The sequence below is a fragment of the Chinchilla lanigera genome, unplaced genomic scaffold (assembly GCF_000276665.1).
Source record: "Chinchilla lanigera isolate Chin_1 unplaced genomic scaffold, ChiLan1.0 scaffold00040, whole genome shotgun sequence".
NCBI classification, from domain to species: Eukaryota; Metazoa; Chordata; class Mammalia; order Rodentia; family Chinchillidae; genus Chinchilla; species Chinchilla lanigera.
In genome coordinates, this window is record NW_004955441.1 from 7,962,903 (window position 1) to 7,976,672 (window position 13,770).

General features: G+C 41.9%; 1 protein-coding gene across 9 annotated transcripts in view; it reads right to left on the minus strand.

Moving 5' to 3' along the window:
* The window catches only part of Slc8a1 (solute carrier family 8 (sodium/calcium exchanger), member 1), a 384,678-nt gene that overhangs the window by 309,796 nt on the left and 61,112 nt on the right, over positions 1-13,770 (minus strand). For 8 of the 9 annotated variants that reach the window (XM_005390912.2, XM_005390910.2, XM_005390911.2 and 5 more), the window contains exon 1: positions 13,571-13,770. The exons of the other annotated variant lie outside the window; for it this stretch is intronic. The gene's annotated coding sequence lies outside the window, so the exon portion shown is untranslated. The remainder of the gene's footprint in view (positions 1-13,570) is intronic. 9 annotated transcript variants of the gene reach the window in all.

Sequence of the window (13,770 nt, forward strand, 5' to 3'; positions counted from 1 at the left end):
GAGTTCAGTTCCCAGTACCAGAAACCAACCCCCCCCCCCAAAAAAAAGAAACATGTACCTGCAAGACAGATGTTTGTAAAGGACTGCCTTTGTAAACGAGGAGAAAGGACCCACTCAGCAAAGAGACCTAAAGAGTCGGTGGGCAGCAAACTGCCTATTCCCTGCTGGACGCTATAGCCAATGTTGACTCTCAAGGAGCATCTGGCTCAGAGAGGAACACACTGGCACTGCCTCCTGCCCAGCACAGCGAATGGCCTGATCACTTGCTATTGATCGACATTTGGCATTACTCCAAGGTACTCCTTAATGTGCCTCCATGAGGACTTGGGATTCCCCTCTATCTAATTCTTGCTGACTTAAAGCCTCCAATTGAAACAGTTAGTCTATTTTCTAAGGCAACACTATGGCAAGTATGAATCTTTATCTACTACTGAGGCAAGCACTTCCAAATGCTTCTAGATAAAGAGATGACACCAGAGACCGTCTTGTCTGGCATGCACATTACTGTCCTGGATCCCAACCTTAGCCTGTCAGACAGAGGACAGACTTCAGGAAGGAACTCAGTTTTCATGGTGACTCTGTGCTAAATCCTTCTTAAAACCTAATTTTTTTTTTTTTTTTTTTTGCCGAAGAAACAGTTTCCTCTCTCCTGAATGATAAATTGGGACAGATCTACAGGGGACAAGTTATAAGAGGTCATGTGAGGTACTCAAGGCCTTCTGCCTAAACTTACAAAACTGCAGTCAGGGCTCCATCCCATGTCAGAAAATAACCACTGTAATTTTTTTAGGTAAAGAAGCGACTAGTAAGGGTCAGTCAAAAAAGCAAGATGGGTTCAGGATCCAGGAAAATGAAGAAGTTGTTGGGAAGTCACTTGATATCCTGCTAATCCTTTGCCCTACTTTATTTTTCTATGTAGCACTTTCTACTTTTACACACTGTCTAGTGCATTCAATGCTTCTGTTGTCTTTCTCCAAGAGATACAAGCTCTGCAAGAAGGGGCTTATTTTCCTTTTTCCACGACAGGATTTTCAGTTCCTAGAGATAAGAGCACATAAAAGATGCACAGCATATGCTTTTTGAGTGAATAAAATAATTATCAGAGGATCATGTGCTAATTCACCAAATCTCTCATGCTGACTTCAGAATTTGGGAGTTGGACCTAGACTACTACATTTGAAAATACTCTCTATTGTAAAATGGGTGTGCTTTAAAATGAGCTGGGATCAGTATCACATTAAAGAACTAATAATATCTCTGTTAGGTGAAGGAGAGGAAATGTGTAATTTAGGTTCATACAAAGAATCTCAGGTTGGAAAAGCTGATCTGCAGCATAAGCAGTGGACCTGGGGCTCAGACATCATCCCAGCGTGTAGGTATGGGTCTTCCCTACAACAGCTCTGACTTGAGGATTGTTTCTACTCTGTTCAGAAGGTCTCAAAACTCCAGGAAGCATACCTACTATTTTTTCAATATAATTGGAAGATATCTTGTCAAACACCAAAAGCCACCTCCATGACAGTGGCCCTATAAAAAGGAAAAAAACAACAAATACTTACATTTAAATATATTACCTCTGTATGCTAACAAGAAAACGTAGAAAGAAAGAAAACTAGAGAAGAAGGAAAGTGTTCTAGAAGAAAATAAATGAAAAATAACTCAGAGAGAAGGTGTTCTGATAACCTTGGGCCTCACATGAAATCAGGTAGGATTGTCCTCAGAATTACCATGCTGACAGGGCCATAAAGCCATGAAGCAGGGACCTTAGGGTCCTACTCAGTGACAGTAATGACAGTAATGACTGATGACAATTATGACCGAAATCAATGACTAGACTGCTTTGTTCCAGGTGCTGTGTTAGATGCTTTGTATTCACTATCCTTGACTTTTCTGACATTACTGCAAGGAGGTGTGTATTATCATTCTCATTTTACAAACTAGATAAATATTTCATAAAAGAATGTTGATTAAAATCATACAGACAAATCATAGAACCAGGATTTTAAGCCAGGTATTTCACATTAGACCATAATAATTTTTGTCAGTGTATTTCCACTACACAGGTCAACAAACACTATTGCTGGGGACAAAGAGCTCCATATTTATGCACTTAGCATAGAAGAACCTCTGCATAAATATGCATGGGTTGCATGAGCACTTTAATGGCAGCGCACAGTTTTCACTCTTTCCCGCTCCCTAAGTTCACATTTTGAAAACACCCATATTCATCACGCAGCAAGGGAGAGATGATCCACTCCAGGGATCACCGTCTGAAGTCTGAGGTCTGAAATTATTCCAAAGTCATGGAACAAACTCGGGTTTTTTTCCATTTGCTCAGGAGGCAGGAAAATACAGAAAGCCATCGTATAGTATAAAAGCAAAACTAAAATAAAAGAAAGGAATGGATAAAAGGTAAGAACTGGGGAGGTATAGAAGTTTGTCAAAACAAGTAAGTTAATACATTACTACTAATGAACTAATTTTTTTTTCCAGAATCCCAATGCAGCTCACAAGTGTACTGTCTTGAAGTCAGGACTTTTTCTTAAATTTAAAACTTGTTAGAAATTTTTTAAAAAATCCAGGAACAACATGTTCTTTCATTGTGCCAAGCTTTTCTTAGGCACTTACCTCTACCAGATGTTGTGTTATAAAAATGGGCAGATTATGTCTCTTAAGCACCTCATATGTTAGTGGGACATTACCGCAGAGTGAGTTCCCTTCCTGGGAGACAGATCTCTTACATTACTAGAGAAGAAGAGAGACTTTCCTGGCATCTTACATGCACTGAACATGCATATGAACTACCTAGTTCCCTGATGAATGTACCTAGACCCGGGGTCTTCATTTACTACAACCAGAGTTTTAAAAACTTTGGCTCATTCAATGTATGGTCCTACAATCAAGAGATTTCAAGTGTAATTGGCTCTTGGAGACAGGGAGCTGCTCCTCTGTACTTTGTGATTCTTGCAGGAGATTCCTGATGGACACTGATCACTATTTTAGATAATAATTAATTCACCATTAATCCTGAAGAGAAAAAGAAGCCTGAGTGAGGTCATATGCATGCTTTTATATCTAGGTGACCACAAAAAAATATTTAGTAATGTTTTCCACACCAGCATTTTGACCTTAGATGTTAAGAAATTTGTATATGCAGTATGTTGTGCATGCGTGTGTGTGTGTGTGTGTGTGTGTGTTTCGAGTTCTAGAGGAAGTGGATTCTTCTTGAATTTAAGGATCTACTAAACAGCTTCTATGTGCAAAGTGTGAGAATAATAAAGACAACTGACACATGGTTCCTGCACTTCATGAATTTACAGAATCTCAGTGAAAGTTATTATTAGTTTCCATTAGTATTAGAAGATTAAGGAAAATTACATAAAGCAACGCATCAGAATGACCAAAGCTGGAAGGAGTGAGAAGGAAGAAGTGATGTGAATAGAGGCAGAAAACAAAGCTTCTCCTTTCGCAATTGCGCTAAGAACCATCTGGGATACATTAAAATTAGATAGCTGGGCCTTATCGTCAGATATATAACAGGTCTAAAGAAGAACTGCAAAACGTGTGTTTTAACCCCAGGCTTAGTAGTGGGCTTGGCATCACTGCTTGAGAAGCCCTGATGGAAAGGGGAGAAGGGTGGAAAGGAAAGAAGTGAGTAGAGCGGGAAACTGGCTCAAAAGCAGGTGCAAACCTTGTAAGCCCGTACTCAGGAGAGCAAAGCAAATATGCACTGGGAAAGAACTAACGCCTGAATATAAGAAGACAATGTTTTTTTCATGTCAACAAGACAATGATGTGAAATAAAACATCAGATGGGCTTTGCCTCTACCAGACTGAGACTCTAAGCAAGAAGGAAACATGAAACCCCTTAGCAAGTGTGTTTGGAACGTGGAATACTGGACTGTACAGGAGAAAAGACCCTCATGGGAGGTCACAGGGGCACCAAAGAGGAGGCTAAAGCACTCAAGTAGTTCAAAGACCACTTACTTCATGCTTTTGCTGTGGGTTAGTTCTGCTTTCTCCTAGAAGAAACGGGTAAAGAGTGTGATGATACGCCATGCCATGTAACTAAGTCTCAGGGTAAACAGAAAGTCTTCAGGAACCTGACTAGATGCCATCTGTAAGCCCTTTGTAGAAGTAAAAACCATGCAGAAACTTGAGCCCCCGACTGGAAGGCTTGGTGGTGAGGAAAACTCTGTTCCTTAAATTATAGCTTATGAGGCATTGCCCACTTCCTCTCTTTACTTTAACTCAAGAGTAAATCTGATTTGTGTGGTTGCTCCTCATGCTTCCCAGTGTGCCTCTTGGGACTAGCAGTGTTGAACACAGCATTCAATTTCAAATTGTGTGATAGGAACATGCAAAAGATTTTTTCTTTTGAAATCTTTTCTCACAAGGGAAATGTTGGTTATGTGAGCAGAGGCTGGTGATTTCCTTGAGATTTTTCCATGAGTCAAGAAGCTACACCTTCAAGTAGAAAGCTTTTCAGGAGCTGGAACCCTATTAACTTGAAGTTTGTAAGTCTTTCAAGTTTTCCTGCAGAGTTTCAAATCTCAGTCCTCGAAAGAATAAGATGCTCTTGAGAAGCACAGAAGTAAGAAATAGAAAGAATCAGGAGAGTCAAGTGCATAGATGCTTACTTAAAGGTCACCCTTCATCAATACTCTGTGCTACAATTTTCTAAAGTTGCGAACAGAATCCTAAGTTTCTTGTTTCTAAACTCGAGTGTAAATTCACACAGCACTAGTACATTTTTCAAAAGGGAAGTCACTACAAAAGAGACCTGTCAAGTCTTATTGTTTAAGGAAATAAATGCAGTGGTGATGACCTATAAGAAAACACAAAATTTTCATGTGAATATCCAAGCAGTTTATGAAACATACGGTGTCTCTCTAGATGGGGCATCCAGTAAATATGCTCTTCAAATCAATCCTGCATACTTGTGTTTGAAGACTTGTTCAAACACTGGCTTAAGCGTTATGGTTTTACTGTGGGCAACTATGCTAAATCTACTCTATTACTGTCTCTTTGTGATAAACACAGATTGTGATAGATGGGCATTCATCTGTCAATAAAGATAATTCTTGAGTGGGGCCACCGGAAAAGTTTGAGAAATTCAGTGGAGAAATAAATGCTAATGATGTAATCATTTAATTAATAAGAGAAGATAATTTCTTCCTACTAAGCCTTCGTTTATCTTTTTTTTTTTTTTCCGGTACCGGTGATCGAACTCATGACCTTGTGCTTGCTGGGCAGGTGCTGTGCTGCTGAGCTAAATCCCCAGCCCCTAAGCCTTTGTTTAAGCGAAGGTTTTCAACAGTATTAATGACTAATGAGAGAGCATTCATGCACTCATTAATTTATTCAATAAATCTATGTCTTGTACCTTGAATAAAGACTTTGAGAATAATGATATATAGTGTAGTAAGTATTATTTTACTTTGAAATTTTATTTTTTCATAAAATAAAAAATTTTTCACCATAAAGAAATGACAGATGTTTGAAGAGACTGATGATTGATATGTTTAATCTGATTTACGCACTATATAATATATATTATGTATGGAAACATTACATGTCATTTCATTACTATATAAAATATGCTTTTACCTATCAGTTTAAAATTAATTAAAATAACCCAATACCTGATATCTTTTATGTGTCTGGCAATTGTGCAAGCCACTGGGGCTAGACCCATGAAATAGACAGTCTCTGTCTTCGTGAAATTTATGATCGGGCCAAAGGACAGTTGACAGATGTTACAGTAAATCAGTATTTAAAAAATCATACCTATTAACTGATAAGTGCTACCTAGGAAAAACACAATCTTATAAGAGTAAACAATGCAGAACCAGACCTAGCAGACTGTTAGGGCAGGGTCTGCTGAAGAAGTACCACCTGAGATACAATTCAGGAAACATTCAGCAGGAGATCAGACAAAAGGCTGCTGGGGTGCAAGGCCTGAGGCTGACACTTTTGCCATTACCCTCGTCTGTAATGGGATTACTCACAAATCCACCCTTTTTGATATGTGGGTTATGAGATCATGCTTGGAAAATATTGAAAGTAGCCTCTGCGATTTGTATGAGACTTTCTCTCTTGGAGGTCAGAGCTACCCAGCTCCGGTTAATTGCTTTCTGCCACACTGCTGGGGGCGACATGGTAGACAGAATGGTCACCGGCCTAGCGGCCAAAAGAAGCGCGCATTGGTCTCAGACCTACTGATCAGTCACATGCTTTTACACAAGTCACTTCCTTTCTCTTGGATTCATCTGCAAAATTTGGGAATTCTGCTTATAACACGCAGCTATGATAGTCTAATCCCACATTCTGGGATTCGAGATCATCCATAACATAATACCTGCCAACCTTCCTGGTTGTCAGCTGGGCTAACAAATGGAAATTGCTCAAATGTCTACCATATTATCCTTTTCTGTGCTTTTATATGTCTCCACAACCCATCTCAAATGTCATATTTTTCACTTAAAGCTGTTTTTCATTGCTAGGTAAATCAACTAGCTGTGCCCCCTGCTTCCCAATAAGGAAACTCAGTCCTGCTAACTGAAGACTTTTCCAAGCCACACATCAAGGACTTGACAGAACTAAGTTTTAAAACAAGGTCTCTGAATTTCCAGGCCAACTCTTTTCACACGACTGACACCAGTTGTTACGATACGCCAAAGTCACTCATGTGGCACTACTATGTCTCCTGATCCATAGCATGTTTCAAGAGTTGGCAAATCATGGCCAATAAACCAAACTGACCTTTCTTGTTCTGTTAAGGCTTAGAAAATTAAAATGTTTTGTATTTTTAAAAGATTGAAAACTAAAAGAAGTTCACAATGTGAAAGCTAGGTGACGTCAGTATTTTGGTGTCCATAAATAATGTTTTATGGTAAACAGATCTGCCCATTTATTTATGTATTTATTCATTTACATATTCCCTCTGGGTGCACTCTTTTTGCAAAAGTAGAGTGTCTGTGACAGAACTGACAGTTCACAAAGCCAAAAATTTGCTTTATGATCATTTTGAAAATAGTTATGCATACACACAATGATCTTCGATATATGTCATTTTGTGTACTTTTCTTCCTTTCCCTTTGTGTGGAGCTTCCCCACCCCACCAATTAGCATAGCCATGTGAAGGCACACGGGCAGAAACAGGACCTCTCTCCCTCCCTCTCTCTCTCTACCCCCCACCTCCACCTCTCAGGTTATAGGTCAACCCTTACTGAGAACTCATGTGTCAGAATTCATCTAATAGTTCTCACAAAAAGCCATAAGGTTCTTTACTATTATTATTTACATTTAATAGACAAGGTTCACTTTGTAGATTGTGAAAGAAAGAAAAGGGGTACATATGACTTGGGTGAAATGACTTCAGACCCATAGATCTGATTCTACTGTTTCCTGTTTCATTCTTACCAAATCACTTAATTTTAGGTGGTAACCTTTGCTTATTTGTAAAAACAAAACAAAATTAGATGATGCTTGATGCCTTTTCCAGTGCTAGCCATGGTGTTATACAAGACCACTGATGCAAAAAAGTTCTTAAAAAGAACTGCATATCCAGGGGGAAAGAACAGTGAGAAGTCATAAGAAAAGCACCCTTGACTTTGCCCAGCACCAATTCATAAATTTCAGCTTGGGGGCACGCATGCCCCAGTGTTTGACAGATTATTAGGGAAGAATGACAGGAAACTTCTGAGAGATGGAACTTCTCCAAAACTGTCTAATTCTCCTCACAGTTGGTGGTCTAACAGTCTACAGAGGAAGTGTGGGTTTGGGTGCAGAGTAAGCAGTCCAATTCTCTAAACCTGTGGTCAGGATGGGGTGCTTTGCATGAAGCGAAGAGAGAACCAAAAGGTGGCCCCGAGCTTCTTTAAGAGGAATCAGAAGGAACAAGAAGCTGGAGAGGCTCAAATTAGAAAGTATCAGGGACACCAGTACGAAAAAATAAAGGAAAAGCACCCGGAATTACGGTATGGGAAACAATCCCTTAAGGAAGGGGAGAAACAAGCCAGCAGGTGCCCTGCCCCTTGCCTCAACTCTGACTGTTACAACTTCTCTCCTTCAAGATTGTGCTGCAAGTTCATCCTGCCTGTTGGTTTCAAGTTTAAAACACATCTGTGCAGTGATTTATTCCACCATTTGTCCAGATCCACAGTTCTGTGGCACAGTCCTAACTGGTACACTGAGCAGATCCCAAGAGTCTGGAAATAGCCCTCACACTGCCCCTAGATTGCTCTTGCCATAAATTACCTGGGGCATGGTTTACATATTTTAAAAATGACTAGGCTTTGTTTTCTAAATCCTTTTCACTCTCTGAGAATAAACTCGAATATCCTCTCTTCCCCAAAGCCAGGCCCAATGTTCTCTTTGTGCTTCCAACTCCTCTAGCACGTTGTTCTGTTGTGGTGTAATGATTTATGTCACTTTGCCCTCCTAGCTCACATGTAAATGGTATCGCTCATGACATCAGAGGACACTTATGTAAAAAGAGCACAGTCCTTACACAACGTCACTCTCTGACCATCACTTACTAACCTGTGCGCAAGATATTTAATGGAGCTATAATCTGCATCTTTAAATTAAGATAATGATGCTTCCTTGCAGCATATTGACAAGCATTAAATGAGAAAATGTACAAAACAAGTAAATTAGCATTTCATATGTCACTAGTACTGTCAGATAACTTCTCTTCATTGTCTGCATTCTCTGAAATCCCTAGCACAGGGCCTTGTATACACTCAGTGCTCAATAAATGCCATAGTTGGGTTAATGTAAATTGCTGAATCACCACCTTGCCTAACTTCATTGCACAATACATTCAACAAAGAAAATATTCTGACTTCACATGCAGTGACATGTGCAGAGCAACTTACTCTGCCTTATTTACAAATTTAAGATGGACTATAATGCTTACACATATTTTTCCAGACCTAGTGCACGTGCAAGAAACCTTTTCTATTACACTGCCATTTTCTAGGTTATCAGTGTGAATATTGCAAAATGATGCTGTAGAATTCACTCAAAATTCTAAGAATATTAACTCACTCAGGAAAATATTATGTCCATTTCCCAGAAGGCTTAAAAAGGCTACATTTTCAAGAAAGGACCCAATTTTTGTTATGTTTGCTGAAGAGTAAAATGTTGGTGTGGAAATTTATCTTTGCCTCTCTGTGGTTACTCTCTAGCCCTCCGACAAGAGCCCAGTTCTCAGGCCCTCTGCTTCCTCACACTTCCCCACCAGAACGGTCCTGGGAAAGCACTCGTTGGGCAGCACCCTAGTTTTAAACCTCTTTCACTTCCTCTGCAGCTTCCTGTGTTCTAGGACTTTCTCTCTGTCAGTCGATGGAATTACCAGCCCGAGTTCAAAACTGAAGATATGCCAATGATGGCTGTTTCTTAGGTGATCCATTGCATTTTATTAGTGACCTGTTAGATGAATGAATGGCTTTAGTAGGACTTCAGGGGGAATTTCTGATCCTATAATAACACTGGATAAATGCATTGAACCTGGGAATGTTTTATCCATTTTCAAACCACTTGATAGACTGCTGCCTATGATGTACTTCCCTTTGGCAACAAAAACATGTTTTTGCTTCAGTTGCATTTTCCTTCCACACATTCCTTCCTTATAAAATGGGCTAGAAAGTTTCAGGTAAAGCTGAAATGCAATTCCCTTAAATGTTTGTCTGCTCTGGTTCTTTTACACTCTGAAATAGGAAGATCAAAGGACAACTGCAAATGTAGATATAAAACACATCACGTTTAATACAGAGCCAGGAAACACAATCTACAAAAAAATGAGACATTAATGACTGTGAGAAACTGTCTTCCCAAGTTGAGTTTGCATAGTGGACAAAGAGTAAAGCTCTCCCTATTTGTATTCTGAACTACCCCGGATGAAAATATACCAGTAAAGGTGGACTGTTTGAGTCACATGTACAGACTAATCATTGATTAAGTCTTCAAAATATGTACTACATATAATAATGTACTTTGTGGTGTGTGTGTGTGTGTGTTTGTGTGTTGTGTGTGTGTTCACGAGAGGCTAGGACAACAGAGAGACAGAGGCAGAGACAAAGACAATGCATCTCTCTTTTGGAAAAAAAAGGAAGCGGAAAATAATCCCACTGCACTTAATGAGGCCCCGTAGGACTTTCCTTGAGTCTAAATCAAAATCTCAAAGGCAAATGACGCTGAAGGCTCACATTCCCAGCATCTAGCCCATTCCAACAGGTCAGAAAGCACCTGACATTTACTCCTACCAAACCTCAGATACGTCTCCAGGGACCACAGATTCCTTTGTTCAGAGATAAAAGCAGGAACAGCTAGTTCAGCAACCCACTGGCCTGGTTAGCCACCATTCCTACTGAGAATTAGAACTGAAGTGCTAGACAGTCAAGGAAGCTGTAAGGGATGCTGACACAATTCTGGAGTCAAGGCACAGCCGGGGAGAATTTTTGCCACAAGAGGGAGCAGCAGAATTTGGTCAGGTGGGAGACTATTTGGTAGGGGTTAAGAGGAAGGGTCTAACTGTGAGGTGAAGTATGGATGATACTGGAGAATGCTCTAGCAAAAGGCATTTATCTTTTAGAAGAAAGAAAAGGATGAAAGGAAGAGGAGGATGAGAGAGACAGCATCATGTTAATTCCTAAATTCTTAGCAAATGGAAGGCAACAATTAGTTTTTATTTGAAAGCAATACATGCACACACCGCAAAATACAAGACAAGTAACCTAAGCATCCTAACACCCTCTTTTCACTGTGCATTGCTTTTCGAGATTTAATTTCTGTTTCACTTTGGAACTTGTCATTTCTATCTTGCTTCTTACCTATATACCGATTTTCTTACACCTGAGGATACCATGGAAAAATGGCTGGTCAGGCCACAAGGCATCCCGAAAATAAATGTTCAAGCCCCCAAATGCACTTATTTTTAGAAAGCCATGCCCATGCTCACAGTAAATGCTTTGCTTTGCTTCTGCTGTTTTCTATTAACTTGGTTTTTAAAGGAGACATGAGCCGGCTAGATCTGAAGAGCTTTTCTCATCATTTATTTTGTCTAGAAACAGATTAAGCACTAAGGGGAAAGAAACTATGCATCTATCTTGCAAGATAAATAAGAGTCTATTTTCGTCTGATAAAATCATGTTAAATATAGCTTGTTAAGAAATGCTGAAGCTCTCTTGGAATCTATCTTATTTTATATCTTAATTTTTTCAAAGCATAGCAAGCTTGAGAGAGCAATCAATGTACTTCCTGCAGATTAGTGTTGGAGGTACTAATCCCAGCCTACCACGTCTTATTTTATAAATATATTGGCAGTTATAGCACTATCACAGCTATTCTCTTTCTTTGCCCTTCACAGTCAAGGAAGGGTTACTTAGCACTTAATCTAAACCCAAAATGATAACTAGTCTGGGAAAGTATAGAGACAAGTAGGCAGATAAATACAAAGCACCACCTCTATATTCTTTTAGTTCATTATTCTCTTCACTCTGTCTTGTTAAGCTTCCAAGAGAGAGTGGATTGAGTGCTGTTGTCACGGATACTCTCACTCCGCAAGCCCTGCACAGCTCAACAGTACATAATGGTTTACCTCCGCTGAGCACCCCCATGCATACCTTATTTTTTCTGTTGTTTTAGGAATTAATCATTCCATTTTAAATAAAACACAACAGTCATTTTAAGCCTGAATAATCAGGGTGCCTTTTACAGTAGGTGGAAGAAATCTTAAAGAGCCTTCAGATCCAAATGGAGCACTTCATATGGGCAGAAATTGTAAAAGGAAAAGCATTTAAGAAAACACATCTTTCTTCCCAGGGACGCGAGTGAGTCCTCCCCCACTGCCTCACTCACAAAGCCCCCAAAATGGAGCAAGCTGGCTCCTTCCTTCTGCTTTCACACCCAGCTCACCTCCCAGGGAAGCAAGACTGGCCAACCCAGAGCGCTAATTCCGAGTAACACAGGATTTGAAAGAGGGACCTAAAACCAATCATCCCTCTTTGGGCTTTGTTTTCTTATCTGGAATGAATGAAACAGCTAGCCTCCTCTCTCTTCTCCTGGCTTGCTGCAGGAGAGCTGTGGAACAGCGGAAGCATGTGAGTGTATGTGTACACATGTGTGGGGTGCATGGGGGCTTTCAGAATTTCCTTCTGCTAGCCCCACTTCTCTTAGGAATCCTTCCCATGGGTCCAGGACTGTGGCTGTTCAATGCCTCATATCTGAAGCCACTCACACAAGCAACACCTTGGACCAGATCTGATCAGAAATTTCCACCTACTCAGCTAGCTCCTCCATGATCAGGAAGCCTGTACTGTCTTCACATCTGTCATTTTTTAAAAAGCTCCTTCCACTACACCTCCCACTGATATCCTTTTTTCTCTTTTTAGTCTTTACACCTCCAGCAGGACAAAGTTTGTGTTGTTATATTCACAACCACTAGTGGCTGACTAGCACAGAGGCAGAGAGCGTCTTTAAAGGGGGGGAGTGGATATCGAGTGCAAAACATGACTTTCCTTCCAGTGACTACAGACGACATGCACATCGCTCTATCCAAAAAATTATCTGTTACGTTTGATCACCCCTGCTCCCAACCCAACCACTGCTACTTTAACTGGGGAGGGAAATACGAATTGCCAGCCCCAGTCATTCATCAAACAGCAACAGAATCAGTCTGGGGAGGGCGAGTTAAAGAATCAAGAGCGCACATATGGTGTATTTTTCAAAGCATCGCCTGGAAGGATTTGGTTTCATTAGCCCACTGTCCATCTATAAGACCTCCCTCTTCTTCATGAAGGAGGAGCCAAGAAGGATATCCTTCGCATCTCAGAACACAGACCGTTTCCCCAAGAGCCCCTCACAATCCTTGAGGCGGATAATGCAGCTGCAAAGTTCCCTTGAGATCTCTTGGGGAAAGACGCCTGTGTGTGCAGAACCTCCAACGCGCACCCCGGCACAGCGCCCAAGGACGCGGCCCTAGCCCACTCCCCACCACATTCCTTCCTCGTCTACCCCTCAGCCCGGCCACACCTCCCTCCTCTCCGCAATCCTCCGTGGAGGAGCACCCAAGCGCCAGCCAGCAAACACAGGGCTGGAAAGTGTGGCCGTGAAGACCCCAGGGATTACCAGGAGGAAGATGACCGCGGAGAAGAGCCCACTGGGTGGGGACGTCCGGATCCCCAGCAGAGCTGCTTTCGGGTGGACTTAGCTCCCTCCACCCTGAATCCTCCGAGCCCAGCGCGGTGCCGGGCGCAGCATCCCTCCTTAGCAGCCCTCTCTTCCCGCTGCCGGCTGCACCGGCCGTAGACACCCTCACGCCCGGGAACACCGGCCAGGCAGTCTCACTCGCCGCCAGGCGCGGACACCCAGAAAATGTGCAGGCTCGCGCGCGCGAGCACACACACACACACACACACACACACACAATCACTCATGCACACGCGCAATTTAGAAAGCCTATCTGGCTAAAACCAAGGAAGAGCAGCCTTATGAACAGCAAGGGGGGCGCAGATCGCGGTCTCCGGCGAACCCCCTCGGCTCGCCCATCCTGAGAGCCTACCTGGCGTTGGAGTGCGAGCGGATTCTCCCCCGGTCCCTCCACGCTCGTAGGAAACGCGGCGCGCTCCCTGCTTTTAAGTAGCTCGCGAGCAGGAAGAGGTCGCTCCCATCGTCTCGGGGAGGCACAAAGCCGGCGGCGGCGGACGGACTCCCGAGCAGCGCCGGCGCTAGCGGGAGCGGGAGCGGGCAGCGGTGCGCGCG